A 15232-nucleotide genomic window follows, 5' to 3' on the forward strand; every position below is an offset into this window, starting at 1 on the left:
GTTTTAAGACTTCACGTGTGACAACTTCAACGACGGCAGAACTCGAGACTTTGCGAAATGCACTGGAACACATCAATTCAGAAGAAAGACCAGGTAAATGGGCTGTGTTTTCTGTCTCAAAACTAGCGTTACAGTGCCTAATATCAGTTCTCCGATGCGGATGCCACGACCAGTTGACCTACCAAACAGTGAAACTTCACCACCATTTAATACAGAAAGGCCATGAAATCGTATTTCAGGGGTTACCTGGGCATAGTGGTATAGGCGGCAATGATTCTGCAGATCATGCTGCTCGCACATCACATAAAGAAGCGAACAGCGTTCCGATTCCGCTTTCAAGAGCGGATGCGGTGAGGCAGATTCGTCAACTGGCCCGCAGTCTCACATTGACTGAGTGGAACAAACCAAGCATACGACGTACAAGACTGCACGAGCTGGATCCTTCACTACAACTCCGGCCTCCACCCGGCCTACAACGACGTGCAGCTTCGCTTCTCTATCGCCTTTGGCTGGGAGTTGCTTTCACGAAAGCTTATACCAAGTTAATCGGAATTACTGACAGTGCGGCGTGCGATGTTTGCGGCACCGACGAAAATATCTAACACCTGCTGTGCCATTGTCCTCGATTTGCCTCAGATAGACAAGTACTTGCCAACGCAATGCGACGACTGGATGATCGGCCTCTTTCTGTGCAGGTGCTATTACAGCAACGTCCACATGCCTCGACAGCCCACAAGGCAGTGAAAGCCCTGCAGTGTTTCCTGAGAAAGACAGGCTTGTGTGAACGGCTCTGACATGCGGTAGAGTTCTACACGCTGCAGTGAAATTACTGTCAGTCTCTCCCCCACCTTTTTTTTTCTTTTCCCTCTCTTCCCTTTTTCTCGTCTTTCTTGTCCCCTTCCCTATTCCCCCAGTGTAGGGTAGCCAACCGGATGTCTTTCTGGTTAACCTCCCTGCCTTCTCCCTTTTTGTTGCTTCCTCCTCCTCCTCCTTGAACTGGTCTAGTTTTAAGTCCAGAAAAGGAAACAAATACTGAAATCCTAAAGTGTTCTTTAACGCTGGCCACTGGCACGTTACTTCGATGAAACTTCCTTCCTCTGACAAGCGGCATCCTCATTTTCGCCAGTTATCAAGTGTGCACTGGGAGCAGTGTCACCTTTCGGGGAATTATCATCAAGCGTTATAGCGCATGGTGTTTCGGCGCGACCATCGAGTTTCATAAAAGGGCGCTGATCAACCCTCGGCCATGAACTGCCCAGCAATACGTGTAGGCAGCGTATTTTAAGGGGGTGACTTCACATTGCTAGCCAGCAACGCGCTCAGCAAAGTTTGGGGCAGTGACTCTGAATGAGAGAAACCAAAACTATAGCGACGAAACGTGTCGGCTGGTAAACTTCCACCCTAGACACTAGCGCTCGTTTCTCGCCTGGTGGAAAGATTCGCGGGTGTACATTTCCTCTGCTTCCACTGAGGTGCCGGTAAGGTCACGCTGGTCTAGTATCTTACCCTGAGCGCGAGACGTCTCGTGTTTGTAATTTCCCTCATACGGAATGCTTGTAGTTTCTGTTGTGTTGTGATGTAATGCCACAAACGTGAATGAAAGTGAAGGAGTAGATGGCGGCAGTAAAATTCCAGCGGCTCGCTATAAATGTGGACAACCCACAGGCTTGAACGGTGCCCAGTAGAGCGTAAGTACGCTCGTGTTTATTGTTATGATATATAAGGAGATGTTGGCGCACCATTATGGCGCCGGCTACTCTTTAGCCGTTGAGTGAAACTTGAACACGTATCTTGAAGCGAAACATATAAAGCAGTGCATGAAAAATAGAAAACTCGGGCACAGATACGCAAAGACACACTTATACGCACATATCAACACATAATGGTAAGGAAATGATCGAAAGTCAATGAATGAAGTCTCTGATAACGTCCCTTATTGATATTTGGTCCACCAGCACAAAACAGCAGAGCACGCGTCTGGTCCTTATAAAGATGCTTTCGCTCGTATGTACATAATAGTCGACATGTCATTCATATCACAACACACACATGATGGGTGTCACATGATGTTGTACATAATATGTACATGTGTTACAAATGAAACTTTGTTCTTTGTTAATACTTGTCAGCAATCCCGCTGTCTTGTAAAAAACGTCTTGATGCTTTTAAAGCGTGTGACTGTAAAACTCCAGTTGGCTGCGGGCCCAGAAGTTTCTTTATGTTAAATGGTCTGCGGTCTAATGCCAACAGTTCGGACTTAAAACGGCGTCTCGGCGTGTCATGATGTGGACAGTCTATGAGAAGCTGACATACGTCTTCATCTATAAATCTACATTTGCCTTCGGGAGTTTCAGCTCTGCCGATTCTGTGCAAAAAATGTTTTGTGTAAGCGGTGCCTAGCCTCAATCGGTGAATTAGAGTTTCCATCCTTCTATCTAATGCCAGCGCAATTTTGAATTCAATAAATGGATCGATGTGATATAAATCGCAGCACTTTGTACTTTGGTCAAACCAAGCAGTTTTGCTCATTCTGAAAGTTGTATTCTTTATACTACTACGCAATTCATTTTCCGAAATTGGTAAAGAAACAATAACGGCTTTACGATGTGCTTGTCGTGCTGCTTCATCGGCAGCTGTGTTTCCAAGAATGTTGCAATGGCCAGGTATCCACTGGAATTTAATCTCATGCTGCGCCTTCTTTGCTTTGGTGAGCTTTTTCAGCGTTTCGTATGTCATACTATCACTTATTACTGTCGTGTTTGTACTGGGGAGTGATCTTAATGCGGCCTGTGGGTCACTGAAAAGTACCCCATCTAGCGTCTGCTACCGAGTTTAAAAACTTTAGAGCATACAGAATAGCGAAGAGCTCAGATGTAGTAGATGACGTCATGCGACATACCTTAAACGATTCCTGAATATTGAGCTGTGGTATGACAAATGCCGATGTTGAAGACGTTGTAGTACTTGAGCCATCTGTGTAAATGTGTATGTACCCTGGATACCGCATGTGCATCTGATAAAGCGCTAGTTGTTGAGCAGCTTGGATGAACATGTCTCTCTTTCTGATAATGCCATCCACTGAGAATTCAATGCTTGGTATTGCAAGCACCCATGGAGGATAGTCCATTTCAGAGCTCCAAAATTCATTTCTGGGTAATATATGTGCATTACTCTGTACATTGTTATGAGCATTGCTTTTATCTCTTAGTAAAATCTCCAGTGCCAATGGGTGGTCCTTGTGTTGCGTCTGTAAGCGAAAAAAATGGCAACATGTTTCAATTGTTCTCATGACTGGAAAGGGTGGTTGTCGAGTCTCTGCTATGACAAGGCTGCTGGAAGTCGCTCGTGGAACACCTATACAGACGCGCAGTCCCCTAGCTAATAGTCTTTGAAGTCGCTCCTCTGAAGTGCAGGAAAGGCCGTGTAAAACTGCTGCAGAATATGCAACCTTTTGTCTTATTAAAGCATTGTGAACAGCGAGCATCAATGATACAGATCCACCCCATGATGTCCCAGCAATTCTTCGGAGTATATTCACTGACGTATTCACCTCGTTTTCGAGTTTCTTTATGTGAGGTGCCCATGATAGCTGCCTATCAAGTATTACTCCGAGAAACCGATGCTGTGTTACAATCATTAGTGGTTCTCCTTTTAAATTGAGATTGAAGTTTTACAACTTCTTACGGGTGAAGGGAAATACAGCTGTCTTTGCGTGCGATAGAACTATTCCTCTTTCTTTTAAAAAGTTGTTGATAATACTTATTCCGTCTTTAAATGCAATATTAATTAACGTATGTTCGTTCCAGATGCCCAAATGCACACATCATCTGCATATTAGGAGTATTTCAACCCGGAAGGCAGTCTTTTAGCTAAATCAACCATAACACAGTTGAAATGAAAAGGGCTGAGTACGCTTCCTTGTGGCACTCCCTGTCTGGCGTCGTGTTCTGCACTTTTTCCTTCGCTCGTCTGAATGAATATTTTGCGATCTGGTCAAAATTTAAATACCTACCGCAAAGACCTGCCGGACAGTCCGAGTTCCAACATACTCAGCAGAACATGTGTGACTGACTGTGTCAAACGCCCTTTTGATGTCCAAGAACACTGCGACCGTCAAACTACCACAGGCGCGTTCATGCTCCACATACGTCACTAACTCCAGTATTGCACCCATTGTGCATCTCTGTTTCCTAAACCCTGTAAAGTAGTTGGAGAATACACCAGTTTAGTTGCACCACCATTGAAGTCGCGCATCAATCATTTTTTTCCATTACCTTACATAGACAGCTTGTCAGACTGATTGGACGGAAGGATTCAAGGTTCAATGGCGTCTCAGCCAGTTTTAGGATCGGAATGATGCGAGCAGACTTCCAAGACTCGGGTACAATTCTTCGCATCCACAGATTATGATAAATATCTAAGAGAATTGTTGTGCCTGTGGGCCCAAGGTTCTTTAGCATATTGTACGTAATGCCGTCCGGTCCGGAGGCCGATTTTTGACGACATGATGCTATAGCACAATGCAGCTCCTTTAACGTAAATACAGGGTCTAGTTGAGAATGCTGGACCCAAAAGCAAGCATTAATTTTTTGGCTGGCTAACGCGACTGAATTATCAAATAAGGCACATTGTGATGTGGTAGGCCTACTGATAACTTGACAAAATTCATCTGCTCCCACAGCTACCGGTTTGTCCAAGGCTACAGCAAGAGCACGAAATGGGAAGCTCTGTGATACAGGGCCACAAAATGCTCGAATTGCAAGCCGAATTCTTGGAACAGGTGTGTGGGGAGAGAGCGTGCCACACAAATCACGCCAGCGTCGTTTACCTAAATTTTCTAGCCATCTGCACATTACACTGTGGATTTTCTGTGCATTTTTGTATGCTGCTAAACTTCCGCTGCGTCGATATGCCCTTCCTGAACGTCGTCTGATGGCTCTTAGATGTTCATATTCCCCATCGACTGCAGCATAGTCTTTTGGAATCGGGACCTACTTTGTAAATTGCACTATCTTGCAGAAATTCAGGAAAGCTTTCAACTGCCATGAGTTCACTATTTTGGTTAGTTAGGCGGTACCGAAAAGCTATCCAGTTCGTCAGTTTGCTGTAGCATCTGATGTCGTCATATGGCAAGTAGGGGTGATTTATTTGAATGGGAAAATGGTCACTCCCACGCGTTTCTACATCCGTTGTCCATACCACACCATTCACTAGATCTTGGGAACACAAAGTTACATCGATGCAACTAGAATAATTATGCCCTCGGAGAAAAGTTGGGGAGCCGTCATTTAAAATTGTCGAATTGCATTTGTCTGCGGCACACTCAACAATGTTCCCAGGTGCCTCACATCGATCTCTACCCCAGATTATGTTGAGCGCATTAAAGTCTCCGCATATAAACGCATATGAATTAGAAATGTTGAAGATATTTGTTAGCTCTTCCACCGAAATGCGACTTGAAGGTTGTAGGTAAAAATTGATCACTGTTACGCACTGCTCACCAAAGGATACTTTGCAAGCGAAGAATTCTGGGAAGTCCGAATCACTTGAGTGAACTTGGTGAGAAGGAAGGTCCTTTCTGACACAAAAATGCACTCTGCTAGGACCACTTCGACGAGATGAATTACATATCACGTAGTTGGAGAGGCGGAAATCATCATTCATTCCTGCCTCTTGGAGTATTGGAAAGTTATACTGCAAAAGGAGTTTACGGAAGTCAGCACACTTCTTTCGAAGACCATTGGCATATGGACCATTGGCATTCCACCGGTATATGGAGACATCTTTGTAGCGCTTATTGATATGTTACTTGTCGCAGGTTTGACCCGGATTGTTGACACAGTAGTGCTTCCAGAGGCAGCGGGGCTTTTACTTCTGGCAGGTTGTTTTCTTCCGGTAGAGCAGACAGGATTGCCTTAAGTGCTGCGAAAAGCATTGGTAGAATCAATTGCATCACTGATGCAGAGGCACGGTCTCCATTGGATGGTATATTTTCTGAGGCCTGTTGAGAATGACGTGACGTTTTGATGTTTTAGTTGTGACGAACACTGGCACTGTCGGTTTTGCTTCTTTCCGGCAGAGGTCGCGTGGGCGTTCGCAGCTTTGACGCGTAGGTTGGGTTACTTGAAGGTACTTCTCGTGAGTGGTCTCTCGGGTGTGCTCTTGGCGGTTCTCTTGGCGGTTCTCTTGGTGTGCTTGTCGGCTGTTGTTGCGGTGGCCGCTGAGGTGGATCACGTACAGGATGAACAATCTCAAGGTTTGGAGATGGTTCATTGGGGCGCGTTTTTTTTCTATGGATGAGCTCATGCCGACGCATTATTGCAGCAGCTTTACTTAACGGGCAGCCTGAATATGAGGCAACGTGATTACCTGCACAGTTTGCACACTTAAGCTGAAGAACTGACTTGCACTCCTTATGATGGTGTTCTTCTGAGCAGATCTTACACCGGCATGTGTTACGGCAACTTTTCGCCATGTGTCCGAATCGCTGGCAGTTATAGCACCGAAAAGCTAGACCAAGATATTTTTCCACTGGGTAACTGGTAAATCCTAAGTAGATTCCTCCTGGAATCGGGCGGTTATCTCGAAAAGTTAGAATCACTGAGTGAAGTGGACGCGACGTTACTCCTCCATCTTCCTGGCGGTAGTATTTTATTTGCCGTCGCGCTGATAAAACCTCTGCATCTCTCATGTACTCTAGGAGTTGTTCATCTGAATACTGCAGAGGGACATGTTTTGGTTCCCAACGGTTCGAGTGTATGACTCTGGGAAGAAAGGCTTAACTTCCAGGCCACCTACATTCGAAAGCATCAGAAGACGCTTGGCTGAAGCTGAGGAAGCAACGCTGACACTGAAGCTTCCATCTCTGGTCGTTCTGAATGACTGTACTTTTTCTTTAGCAGCGGAAACCACTTCGGCTAACACTCGATTGGGGTTCACTTTCCAGAAGCTAGCACCTTCAGGTGTTGAACGAAAGACGACTGGGATGACCTCTGCTCGTTTCTTTTTATAAGTAACCAACGTAAATGGTTCATCTTCGTCCATGTCTTCTTCATCACTTAGGTAATAGGTTGACGTTTTATCGTCAAAAGGATTCTCTTCTAAGCGAAGCTTCTTGCTCTCAACTTCATCGTCTTCCATTGCTGCTGTGCTCGCTGGAGCCATTTCGCGGTTGTGAATGAGCTAACGGGCCGGCTTTATGATGCTTGGGCGCACCTGCAAGCCCTCGGGTTTTTTATTGTGTCCTGCATGTGGTTTAACGCACTAGGACGAGCATAAGGCTCATGGCGATGGCTACCAACCACCGTAGTGGTCGCGTACTAGCCAAGTGTTTGATAAAGGGACCTCGTACCAGTAGGGCGCCGAGCCTTCGAAGTCTTCACCCGACGTCTCGTTGGCACACCGTGAAGAAATGGATGTCAGCGTAATAGTCCAAGAAATGAGCAGAAATTGAACAGTGCACAAAAACAGTGACCGAACAGATCCACTTCCAGCAAAAGGAATCCTAAGCTCGTGTTGCATGAGCTGGCAGTTCTCGTCAGAGTTCATGCGTTCTGACGAATGGATTATGGTGCACTATGCTCTGAACAACTGCGAGGTTCATTCCTTCATCACTGGTGAACCGATCACTGAAGATTTTGTGTGGTTCGAGGTTGCTCCTTTAGCGCTGGTGTAAGTGCTAGAAACATGAATACGCATACTATGTTGAGCGGTGAAATATTCTGTACACTTCTGAATCTGTTGACGTAAAGGGAAATGTCGGCTGCACGCTTGCAAACAACAGAAGACACCTTGCCGCAACGCTATCGTTTCAGGAAGCCGAGTGACGAAAGCTACAAAAAACTAGAACATCCCGCGTTTTTTGCGCGTATTTAAAATTGTTAGCGCATATACGCAGCGAACACGCTAGTTTTATATGAGTAGATGTAGTTCGGTCACATGTGCACTCTCCATGGAGACCAAGTGAATATGTCTCACCGATAAATACCTTCCATTTCACAGATTGCACAATGAAATCTTTACGATTGGAGCACTTCATTGCTATCAAAAGTCGCAGTGCAGCTGAAAGTCTGCCTGAAAAGTAACGTGTGCAAAGTCATGTTGCCAACGTGCAGCATATCTTACACCAAAAATTACTTATTGTGCATCACAAGCATGCTTGGATATGTGCAGCAAAGTAAGAACTGTTGACTGAAAGCTACCACTTAGTTAGGGCTGCTTGACATACATTGATATTCATATTCACATTTATTATTTTCCAACACTTTTTTGAACACGTTTGGTTTTTCAGGCGAAAAAAGGTTTAAAGGACCACTTGAGAATGCCTGAGGGTCCACATACATGGTAGCAGTTTCGGAATACAAGCTTTTACATTTATAGCCGGAGAAATTAACCAAAAATTGGAAGAATGTTTTACAGATAGAGCAGCGGTACAAATAAACATAGATCAAACTGAATAGCTGAATATTCACTCATGGACAATACTCGTTCATGCGATATAAATTGTCGTACTATGATACAAAGAGCGAATACGCCAGCAGAATGATTTCATTCTTGTGACGTATTTTACCTAATGAAAACACACTACAAAGAGCACCGTGCAAGGGTGACAAAAATTCACGCATTTAATTTTTTGAAAACACAAGAAAGTTAGGGTCACTATACTCTCATATTTATTTAATAAGGAGGATAATGTGCATCTAAGGGAGTGTAGGAAATAGTTTGTGCGAGAACGAGGAACGAGCCATCTGTCCGCCCTTGGGGTCCATGAATTCGTGTGTTGTATATTTATGTTTGACAAATTGTTTCTTAGCAAAGAAAAAGTTATAAATTAGTAGTAAGTTGTACATATGTTTCATACTGATTATGTTGTAGTGGTGGAACAGAGAATTTGCAGACAAACTGCGTGGGACACTGGTAATGTAGGGCAGTGCTCTTTTTTGCAATAAAATAATTGTTTTTATGTTACCCAAGGTTGTGGTGCCCCAGGAAAGTAGGCAGTAATTTGTGTGCGAGAAAAACGGGGCATGGTATATCTTCACCTTCGCTTTTTCCGGAAGAAAAATGCCGACATCATGATATAACACCAGCAGGACGCGATAATAATTTGGTCATTGATTCAACATGACATGACCATGTCATATGACCGGTAAATACGGCTAAAACTTTATGTTTCTCCGCGACAGGTATTTTGTCAAACCTAATGATTCGTGAGGATTAATTTCCGTACCTCTAGATTTGAAAAAGACAGCATTTGTTTTGTTTTTTCGCAATTAATCGCCGGCAATGAGTAGTAGACCACCGAAGCACACCTTAAAGTATGCGTTTTGGGCTCTGTGAAATATTTTAGATGATTTTCTTCCGGAAACAAAAAGACTGGTGTCAGCTGCATACAGAAGAAATGTAGCGTCGTTGTTTATGCAGACAACATCCTTTATGTAGATATTGAAGAGAGAGGCCCTAAGATGCTTTCTTGAGGCACAGCACAACAGATTGTCTTGTAGAAACATAACAATTAGAGCATAGCATTAACATCGTTCCCATTGGCATGCAGTCACAGACATCGGCAGTAAGAAATTCGCTCAACAAAGTTAACGAAGCCAAAATGTAATTATGAATCTACAAAACATGCTGCGTATACTCCTTATTCCTCGTTGTAAGCGAAACCGTCCTTGAATTGTTAAACGCACTTTGCTCCGACGAGGACTACGCAATTCACACTTAACAGAGACTAACGATTAACGATGTCTTGTCGGATCGGGTGGGCCATCGTTTTCGAAGGCTAGCCCAGTTAATTATGTGACGAGAGGCCGTCTCTACGAACGGTCACTGTACCTGTCGTTTACTGTATTTTGCAGTACTTACAGTATACTGCTCCACCACCGTAGTCTAGTGGCTAAAGTAATCGGCTGCTGACTCACCGGTCACGGGATCGAATGCTGGCTGCAGCGGTTGCATTTTCGCTGGAGGCAAAGATGCTGTAGGTCCATGTGCTCAGATTTGGGTGCACGTTAAAGAACCCCAGGTGGTTGAAATTTCCGGAGCCCTCCACTACGGCGTCTCTCATAATCATATGGTGGTTTTGGGACGTTAAACCCCACATATCAATCAATCAATACACACATTTCAATACGCTTTCATTCCACACATGCACAAAATTTTAAGAGCTTATAGAACATCTCAAACCAGACGAAAAGCGGGAAGGCGGGAGAACATAGTTTATAAATGCAGCAATACTGAATTACCCTCACGTACCATCTCCTGCCTGGCCTCTGCTGCACCTGTCGGTGAGGGAAAGGGACCTTCAACGCGAATTGCGTATTCGGATTGACTGAGAACGTAGCGTATATGCTGTCCTATGCAACTGCGACATTGGGCTTTGAACATCAGTACCGATCACGACGCCCCCTGCTTCCTTACGAGGCGGGACACTTCCGTGCGGGGAGACGCCGTGAAACCATTTCAATTTGAACTTTCACCTCGCCTCGTCGATACCGGGGCTTCTTCATCTCTACCCACAAGCCAGCCCTCTCCTTGAGACGTCCCCCACTACGCCACCGATTACCAAAGAGAGGGAAGACCACTAAACCCCTTGTCTATCCGGTTCCCTCTTGGCTGTGTGTCTCAATCACTTCCCACATACAGGGATTCGTGCTGGGGCTGGGAAGTAAGAGACGCTGCGACCTGTTTCTGTTTACTGATTCATTTAATTTATTACTAACTGCAAACATCGTATACTCGCGTACGTCAACGACTACAAAAAATTATAACACATGATTTAGGCATTCGCGACGTTCGACACAGAGCAGCACATAAAGAAAGTATCTGTAACAATACAAGGGTATGCATATATAAAGAAAACACTCGACGACACAATTGATATGTTATCAATGAATAAAACCACGCAATGTCTCAACACGCCACCTCCCTTCCCGCAAAGCTAATCTAAATAAGGTGCATAAAGTCCGTCTCACGAAAGGTTCATGTTGACGGGGGCCTCGGAGCTGGCTGTCCGAGTCGGGCTAAGGGCTTCTTACTTGTGTCATTGTCCAATTCGTCGGCGTCTTCATCGTCTTTATCATCGTCGCCTTCGTCGTGCCGCTCAGTGATTTTCATCTTAGTCCTCTTTCGTAACGCTCAATTCACTCGCCTCCTATCCCTAACTTTCATTCCTCATCGCACCGTCCTTGCCCCAGTCATCATTCATCGCCCCTCATCGCTATCTCTTCGCGCCGTTATCTTCCTTTTCCATTCCATCTCTCTACCATCTCGAGCTCATCGTATCGTATCTCTCACACCTCTCGTATCGTCTCGTAGTCCCTTTTTGTAGGACCCTACTCCGCCCTACCAGGGCACCAAACCAATCGCCACCATTGACGCGGCATATTTTCTTGTCAGTCAGAGTGTGTCATCTTCGACGGCCGCCCCCGCGGCCCACATCAGCGGAGAACCCTCTCCCAAGCAAAGCTAAGCAAGTAACAATGTTCAAACTCAAGCCTCAGGGAGAGAGATGGGCGAGCCGTCCGAAGACTCTTTAACTGCGAGTGAACAATGGTCCCGATGCTTCCGACAAAGTGCGTCGTCTGTAATGGCCAACGTCCGGAGTTTGGAGTGTGTGGCAAAATTTTTTCGGCCGAACCAATTGCCCCGGTTTCTGGTACTTGATGAGCCGATGTCCAGAACGAGTCTCGACGTCTCCATGCAGCTGGGTGTCTCCCGCGAAATTCTCCGTAGCCGCCGCTTCTTTGTCATTCAACGCCGCGGATGGACATCCGCGCAGAAAGCAGTAATGAGCCCTGGAGCCACGGAGGCTGACGGAAAGTCAGGTCGGACCTGGCACAGGCGCTGCAGCAGGGTCGCATTCCCCGAACCAACAAAAGGTGCTCTGCTGCTTCCCCATGCCACAAATCTGAAGGGTGGGCGCGGATTATTGCCACCGTACACTGTCACAATGTCTTTAGACAACAAGGCGCCGCCCAGTCCTCGTGTTTGCGCGGGGGGGGCGAGAAAAGTAGAAATAATCCTTCCAGGTACTCTAGTCCAGAATGCCCATTCGTTGTACCGATGGTTTTTCTTTTCTTTTTTTTAATGCGTGGGTTTAAGAAACGAGCGAAAACATCTTGAAAGGACCGGGGTTCAGTACGTATTTGCGGGGACGTCACAATACGTACAGGTTTTTGATCTAAAGCAAGAGTTGCGTGGTCTCCAAAATACAGGCCGCGCGCTCGCCATCTCGGAGGCGATAAAGAGTATCACAATGCCTCACAGATTATAGCGTTTTCTCATCTAGCGTTTTCTGTTTGCTTGATCATCGTCTCTGGAAAAGCATGATGTGTTTTCCGCTAGATGAATATAGTTGTCCACATATAGAATTGCTTTAATGCTCCTGAATGTTTTTAGCAGCGATGGCTGCACTATTCCAGCCTTTTTCGACGTAGCTTGAGGCTTCCCAAATACGCCTACAGATCACCGAATGGGCTCTTTTTTGTCGTGACACCTGTCGAACAAAACGCGTTAAAGGGGTCCGGAAACACTTTTCCAAGTAACCATGGAGTGAATTCACAAATTGAGCTTATTGCCTCTCGAATTCAACAACGCAAAAGAATCCGCTCAGTGCGAGTGTAATTGCAAAGGTATGTCGCATGCTTCGATTGCGCTTTCTATTTTCTCGTCCCGATGAAAGTGCTGGAAGCTAAGCAGGTAGGGGTGGCAGGGGCCAAGCAGCTACCGCACATCATGACCTTGAGCCATTTTTTTTCTTATAATGCGCGGCTCTTTCAGTGTGATAGTAGTAGCAGCCTCTCGCGGTGATCTCTGTGACTTTTTTTTCGCCCACAGACCCACAGACGGTTGTTCGCTCACAACCAATGGGGCCGACGCTGACAGCGGGATTTCTGCGACACGAGCTCTCTAACTCTATCGCGTTAAAACGTTTATCTGATGTTCTGTGCGAGAAAATTAGTGAATTGTATTCTAGAAGTGCTGCGTAGAGAGTCTCGATCAATGCAGTGAACGAGCGCATCGAGGCACGTTAGACACGTATGCTATCTGACAGTTATCGTCGAAAACGAAGGAAGGCGTGCGTGCCCACGGAGGAAGATGCGCGCCTGGCTCGGGGGCGATAAGATGTAGAATGCAAAGCGACAGGCAGGTGCCACCGCTGTGTCATCTTAGCAAAACGTTGGAAATACTTGCATTTTTAGTATCGCGTTGCACTGTCATCGCGGCGTGATAAACGCTACGGTTCTTGAAATTATTTATGTGTGCCTTCTCAAGTATTTGATCAATTGACTTATTGATTGATTGATTGATTGTTTGATTGATTTGTGGGATTTAACGTCCCAAATCCACAATACAATTATGAGAGACCCCGTAGTGGAGGGCTCCGGAATTTTTGACTACCTGGGGCTCTTTAACGTGCACCCAAATCTGAGAACACGGGCCTAGAACATTTCCGCCTCCATCAGAAATTCAGCCGCTGCAGCCGCGATTCGATCCCACGACCTGCGAATCAGCAGCCGAGTACCTTAGCCACTAGACCACCGCAGCGGGGCTGCCTTCTCTACTCTAAAGCCACACATAGGAATGTCGACGAGTTGTTATGGTGCCTCAGATATGCGCAATAGTTGCTTTTGAGTTGACAATCACACAGGTATGAGCGCTGAAACTTAAGCAATATTTGTGGTCGCGGCGGATGGGGTTGGCCGTTTGACTTGCCGTAGGGTGCCGTTTAGAATATTGTTAGGGCGGACAAACAGACAAATGTACAGACAGACAGACAGACAGACAGACAGACAGACAGACAGGCAGACCAAAGTTTTGGGGTCGAAGGTCCTGAAGAAAGACTGTCGTCTTTAAAAGTGCTCTGGGTCATGACGCGCGCATGACGTAAGTTCCTCTCTCATGTCATCCCTGCATGCTTAGCTTCCACTGCGCTTGTAGAGAAAATAAATACAGCGCGTGGCACATCTCTGTAACTCCACTCTTGCCTTAGGAATTTAGAAAAAAATTCATTGTTGTGGTTGGTTTGTAAGGCAGTAAGAACCTATGCTTAAGCCGTTCAGTGTTTAACAGGAAAACTGTTGCGAGGCCTCTTCCGGTGTTAGGTAAAAAGAGACCGATGAATAATTCAATTTATTGTCGCAGCGAGTGGTCTGATACAGCTCGCCTTTCTTCGTTGTCCATGTTGTGGAGGCATCCAAGCAGATGCTCGGATGTTGAAGTGTCATGGTTATAACTGTGTGAAACGTAATACTTACATTGACGTGTGCTGCAAGAAATGGCTTCATCGTCATCATAGCTAATGTGGGGGCAATCATTATAATGTAGCTCAGTTTACTCTAGAATTACAATATGAACTGATGCCGCTTTTGTATTTGGAAAATGTTGTAGTCGCCAATGTGAAACTTCAGAGGCTTTGTGAATATACGTCTTCGTTTAAACACAGCAAATGCAGCGGGAAAAAGTAAGGCATAACCTCCGTTATTTTCAAGAGCGCGATTCTGAGCCATTTAACCAACTTACGCTCCATTTACGAAAATCGTCGCTGTGCCTCTTGTAATGAGCCGGAGACAACCCGCACGGAATCGCTTTGCTATAAAATTGCAAATTATTCTTATAAAAGTTACAATCTGGCGGCAAAGTGTGCCACCTTTAGTCGGAACGTGAAACAACGTTCATTTTTAAAGAAGGCAAACGACGTGTTTCGCTGCAGTAGTATATAGCTAAGCTCATATGAGCTCGTAAACTCGTTATTCGCCCTCCGATCATTTGGCAAATCGATCAATAAATGGTGTCACCACAAGCAATACAACCAAAAGAAAAAAAAATGAAATGCGTCATAGAGGCCATAGAATCATTAGAAAGCAGGTGAAACTAATATAGAAGTCTTTTTGGTATCAACAAAGGTGCAATCGAGAAGCCTGCCCTGCGAACCATGCAGCAGATCTAAGAGCGTGCGGCGACACAGTGTGCGCATAAGTTTGCGTACCCACCCCCCTCACTGATCATCATCTAATAAAGCGTGACACCGCTGCACACCGCTCTAGGTCTCCGATAAGCGACTTCCCAAAAGCGTTCAAAAAGAAATGTAGGGGTAACTGTATCAATGTTTTTTGCACAGCAAGATGTCGATGTCAGCGAAAAGCACGCACAACCAGAAAATAGCGGTTTCACGACACAATTTGAAAAGATGATTACTTCGTTCGTTTTGTGTGGCGTTGTGGTACAGTAC

The sequence above is a fragment of the Rhipicephalus microplus genome, chromosome 1 (genome assembly GCF_043290135.1).
Source record: "Rhipicephalus microplus isolate Deutch F79 chromosome 1, USDA_Rmic, whole genome shotgun sequence".
In the NCBI taxonomy this organism is placed as follows: Eukaryota; Metazoa; Arthropoda; class Arachnida; order Ixodida; family Ixodidae; genus Rhipicephalus; species Rhipicephalus microplus.